This window comes from Lepidochelys olivacea (genome assembly GCF_965140295.1).
Source record: "Lepidochelys olivacea isolate rLepOli2 genome assembly, chromosome: 3".
NCBI lineage: Eukaryota > Metazoa > Chordata > Testudines > Cheloniidae > Lepidochelys > Lepidochelys olivacea.
Window position 1 is genome coordinate 22,026,042 of NC_140413.1, and position 6,057 is coordinate 22,032,098.

Consider the following 6,057-nt stretch of genomic DNA (forward strand, 5'->3'; position numbering starts at 1 on the left):
CCAGAGAAGGGTAACTTCTAGGCAGATGGCCTAGAGGAGGACTGAGGAGGGTGCAGGAGGGAGGCTGGCTCGCTCTTGTGACTGGCTTTGGAAGGAGGGAAACTATCATAGGGGAAAAGCCCTCAGTACTCCTTAAGATGGGGGGAAGAACTGAGAGTGGAGCCCAGGAGGGGCAGAAGACCTTTTTGTTTATATTGCCCTTGGGACTAGTGTCTACATTTGTTACCAGTGCCTTGATAGTGAGGCCAAGAGAGAGAGCACTGTCTGGGAGAGTATCCTGGAAGGGGGGGATGGGAGAATTAAGGCAGGGTGAACAGTGTCATGGGCCATAAGAGGGTTCTGTGGAGGCTGACCCAGACACACTGAGGCATAGAGAGATTAAGTGACTGCCCAAGTCTTAAAAGAGAAGCCAGATCTTCTGTGTCTAAATCACAGACCAACCTATCACAGACTGTGTCCAAGACATATGCTATAAAAATCAGTGGAATAGCCGTATTCCTGGCTACAAGCGGTACAGAAAATATACTTTGTGGCCTGACTTTCTGAAGTACTGAATGTGCACAATATCACTGAAACCAATGAGAGCTGGGGGTGGAACCTGTGAAGCTGGGAGCAGATTATATTGCAGAGTGAGTGGAATTGCATTATATGTAAAGAAGTCCATAAACATTCTTGAAGAATCATTCCAAGGGGGGGGTGGTTAATCTCCTGGGAATTAAACCTTTTTGGCTACAAATCCCTGGTAACAGAAGTCCTACCATACTTGTAGCCTTATCCCACTGGCCTCCAAAGGATTGAAAAATAAGAATGTTAGTAAGTTAAGAAATTCAGCTGCAAAATTTGCTGGTAAAGTAATATTAAATGGTGATTTTTAACTTGCCCAATATCAACTGGTTGGAGGAGACTTCAGACAACTGTTTGGAGACTCTGACTTCTTACCTATAATTTGCTTTACAAATCTTATTTTTGTGCCTACCAGGGAAAAGGCAACTCTTTCTTCTTCAGGAATTAAAATAGGAAGCTAGTGTGATGAGTTGGTTATGGCTATGGTTAGGTGTATTTCACTTCTTGTTGTGTATTTCACTTCATGTGATTGCGGAATGGATTCAAGCAATTGAATTTGATTTGATTTCATCTAAGATTGTAATTTGTCCTGCAATGGGTCTAGTTTAGCTTCATCTTTGACTCTGTCAACCACACTATTATGCATATAGTAACACTTCTGAAAGCTTCACCATGACATAGCAGAGCTCTCAAACTTCTGCCTCACCGTCATTCCTTCCTCTTCCTTATTTAGCTATCCAAGCACATGTTTGGGTTTTCATCATTCAATGTAAATTTCACCTTCCCTTCCCTTCTTCTACACCTTGTCTCCGACGTGAAACCAAAGGCATGCTCTATGCAATTAAAGGGTAAAATATTCAGAACCAAACAAAGTGCACTTCTCCTTCAGGCAGCATATAGTCAGCCTGTAGAATTCAGTGCCTCAGGAGGATGCACTAAATACAATTTCATGACCGCTGACATCCCTGGTAGCTCTTGAACCTAAGGTGATTCTTATGATTCTGGGTATAAACACTTCACTAGCAAATGTCAGGAAGGAATCCCACACACCATTGCATCTACTCCACTACTGCTGCTATTCAGCTAATAAACAATAATAGTCATACTAAAAGCAAAATAATAATAAAGGTGCATGTTATGGATTGTTGAACTTCCTCTGAAGTATGGCATTGGAGCAAGGATAGCAGATTGGCTGGTCAGATCTGTCATAGCAAACCCTACGTGCCTAATACCTGTGCACAAAGTAATGAACTAACTGTTGTACATTTGCAGCATTGCCTTCTATTGGATGGCTTTTAAACTGTTCAGGTGTGTCAAACAGCCAGGAGTGAGTTTCTTTACACTCAGATGGTCAGTGTCTGTGCTTCTTTTGAACAGCAAGATGCGCATTGTATCCCTTTTGTTACAGATTTCCAAGTGGCCATTGTGTATAATGCAGTGAAAGATGTGAAGCCCTAGGTGTGACCCATAGGCCTCTTGATGCCCACTGAGAGAGGGTACAAAAGTACATAGGGTAACAGGGATTCCTGGGTTCACCAGAAGGTGTCCTATAAGGTCCGTACTGAAAGCAGGTGTCCCACTGATCATCATAATCATGTATGTGCAGATAGCATGTAAGCAGGTATGTCTGCATATTGAAAATGAAGATGTTAAAGGCAGGTTGCTCAAAGGTAGAATGCATTGAGACAGACTTCTCCAGACAGGAGGTGGGAGACACTTCTCTCCCTGGTTGACCACTCTGTATCTACTATGACATCTATTTGCACGTTGAGCCAAACGCTAGTGAATAGGCTGAGAGGGCTGCAGGAAAAAACAAAAATAGCAGCGTTTTGGCTGTTTCCGAAAGACGATGAACTCTTGGGAGTATAACGGGGGGTATAGAGCTACACGGGGGATCTTTCAATCTGGGAAGACAAGTTGCCAGCAGGCTTGGTCTTATGAACAGAGGATCTCAGCCATCCTGGTTGAAAATGCTGGGAAAAGGACTTTGAGTAAAGTATCCTGTGGAGACAGGGAAATGCCTTGTGAATTCAGTTTAGGCTCCAGAAAGCATGTTGTGATTTTTGTTTTATATGTAACCATTTGTTTCCAATATTCTTACTTACCATCATTTGCATCTCTGTTCTTTGATAATAAACTTATTCTTGTTTTCACTATAAATATACCTAAGTGCTGTGTATTATGTGGGGTGGGAATGCTGAATTAAAACTAGTAAACTCGGGTGTGCTTATTCCTTTGGGAGTAGTAAATCTGACAGTTCAATGAGTGTTCAGCAGATCAAGGGCTGGGCGCTACAAAGGGATGCTTGGAGTGCTTGGGTGTGGCATGTGCCTATCACTAAACCATACAGAGGACAAGGCCTGGAAGATAGTGCTGGTGTAGCCAGAAATTGGAAGGGTCCAAGAGCTGATCCACAGCAGGTGCAGAAAAGACTTCCACATATTGAAGGTCAGTGGCAGCGAAGTGCCTCAACCCTGGGTACCCAGGGAAGCATGATACTAGGTGCCACTGAACTTGTTACCATATTGTAGTAATTAACAGTTAAAGTACACTTGTGCTTTCCCTTTGGATTTGGACACTTTCCTTGCAATTATTTTATGAAGAAGCAGGAAACCCTGAGCTGCAGGAGAAATGTAAAATAAATGTACTTTTTTTTTTTTTTTGGAAGCTTGCAATTTGAACATAAACCCTCTGCAGTTACCACAGTTTAATGTTTATTGCCCAGCACTCAAGTGCACACCCCCTCTGAAGTGTAAACCCAAAATTGTATTGTCTTGTGCTGCACAGAAATCTGTACAGCGTAAGCTCATGAAATTCACCCCCTCCTTCAATGTGGAGGAAGATATGCACAGCTTTTTGGCCCCCAGTTATGAATTGCACAAACTGGTGTAGAGGGAAAAAATTATTAACTACAAAGGATAGATTTTAAGTGCTTATAAGGGATAGCAAACAGATCACAGTAGATTACTGAGCAAATAAAGCAAACGCACAAACTAAGCTTAATACACTAAAGAAACTGGCTACAAGTAGCTATTTCTTACCCTAAAGGTTGTTTTAAGCAGGTTGCAGCATTTCTTGAAGACCAACTGCTCTTCCTTGCAACTTAAAATTCCAGATATTCCTTTCACAAGCCAGATGCCTACACCTTCTAGCCTGGATCCTGTCCTTTCTTCCCCAGATCAGTCCTTCTTCCCCAGATCATATGTGTTTTCAGCAGTTATCTTGGGCAGGGATTCAGTGAAGAACCGACCAAGATTAACTCACTTCCTATCTTAAATAGGATTTACATATGTCAGGAATCCTTTGTTTCCCAGTTTGATCCCCACCCCCTATTAGTAGAAAAATACTAGTAGGCCAAGATGGGGTCCTGTACCAGGTGACATGATCACATGACCTTGCAGGGCCAAAGCAGCAGCCCAGGAAATTTCTCAGGAAGGAAGGAGATTAGCATCTTCAGAGTCCTCTTGCTCTCCCTAATGGCCCATCCAAGCTGATTGCCTACTTTCTGGTGGGTGTTCCCCAGGTGTAAACACATTTGTAATTGTTATATAGTCAATATTTCTAACTTCAGACACACAAATGATACATGCATACAAATAGGATAATCATAGTCAGTACCTCATAACCTTTCCAATGATACCTCATGTGATCCATCTTGCATTAAACATATCTTAGTTATGCCATATTCATATCATAACAATTTCTCTATGAAGAATATGGGGCGTAGCGTCACATGCAGAAAGGCACCATCTTACCCCATTTTTACAGCTGGGGAACTGAGGCACAGACCAAGTGATCTGCCCAAGGTACACAAAAAGTAAACTAGATCTGCTGAATCCCAGCCCACCACAATACCATCCTTCCTCAGAAGCTCTTTATATTATAAAATTCCAGGATTGTTACTTTGTGTGTCACTCTGAAGCCTAGAATGTCTGAGTCAGTGTCCAAGTGATGGCAACGTCTACAAGCATGGCTGAGAGCTCTCTTTATTTAGAATATCACCAGGTTCAATCATCACTGGGGTTCCTGGTCTGTTACAGTCCAATTTCTAAGTTCTCAGACACTTTGACTTTACAAATTTACATCCATGCAGTGAACAGCCACAGTAAGGCATGTATGCCATGCCAAGAGTCCTGTACCATTGTGATATCATAGGTAACTCAACCAATTACCACCCTTACTCTACAGTTAATTTGCATGCAACAATTTCATTGGTTGTATGAGGGAAACAGCACAGATGGTGGATTATGTGGTCCAATTGCCTTTCCCATGCGACAGCATGGCTTTCCGTCACTCGTACATCACTAAGATATAAGAACAGAGAATGTAACAAGGCAATATCTAGCAACAACAGTGAATGCTTTTGAAATTAGTGTTTAATAATTACAATAAGTGTACATATCAGGGTGGGAAATGATTCCTTGTTTCTTCTCTATTGTTTCATGTAAACAGTAGTGAAAGAAAATCCTCCTAACCAGTATTTAATCCAATAGGTTTAGAAGAGCAACATATTCAGAAGGCCCTAATCACATCATACAAAAAAAAATGGCTGCATCTCTGTATCTATATCTGATGATGCCACCACTTAGGGGGATGGCACTATCAGCAGAAAGGCACTGTGACAGGGTCAGAGGAGGAAGTCTAGGGGGAGCTCTCCTGGTCCAGGAGCTCTGAGGCAGGCACAGACATACCGACCAACACAGACAGAGGCTGAGAGGAAGAAAGTAGTCCCAGGATAATACCTGGTGTCTGGAAAACCCCTACGCTGTGGTTCTCTTTAGGACCTAGGACTTCAAGGAGCCTTGTCATGTAGGCTAGGACAGGCCTCCTTTCCCTCTCAGCCAATCAGGGCAAGTTCAGGGAAAGAGGGAAGCATATAATCTGCCTCTTCCTCCTAACAGGAGGCACACAGAGGACTGCCTTCTGGTGAATCTCTCTCAGATCAGGGAGACTGAACAGGTCTCCCTCTGAACTGTGGAGGAGCATTGGGAAAACCTCAGTCCAGCAGAGATGGCTGGGGAGCAAAGGATGTTTTGCTGTGGAAGGTTCCTCCCCGCCCCCATGGTTTGTTTATTTGTAAGGCTGTGGGGCCAATCTGGGCAGAGCTGGGTGGAAGTAATTTAAAGGGCCTGCTGGGAGAAGCTGGCTCATGGCTGTAACCTGCTACAGGGATAATGGTATGTTACCAGTGATAAGACCTTATTGCCTTGATTGAGTAAAAGTATGAATCCTTTATGAGAATTCCTCTCCCTCTTTGTCAGGATAGAAATATACATGATGCACTGTGGAGTCTCAGGAATGGTAAAGGGTGCAGAATATGTGTGTGAAAGGGAGAAGGTATCCCCAGAAAACACACAAGGACTCTTCCTTTGGCCCATATCTATCTACCACATGTTTTTGTTCCATTTTCTTCCAACCTACTTAATGTAGTTATTCTGCTTCTCCTATGAACAAGCTATTTTGCACATATATCTCAAACAAATATGGTCTTCA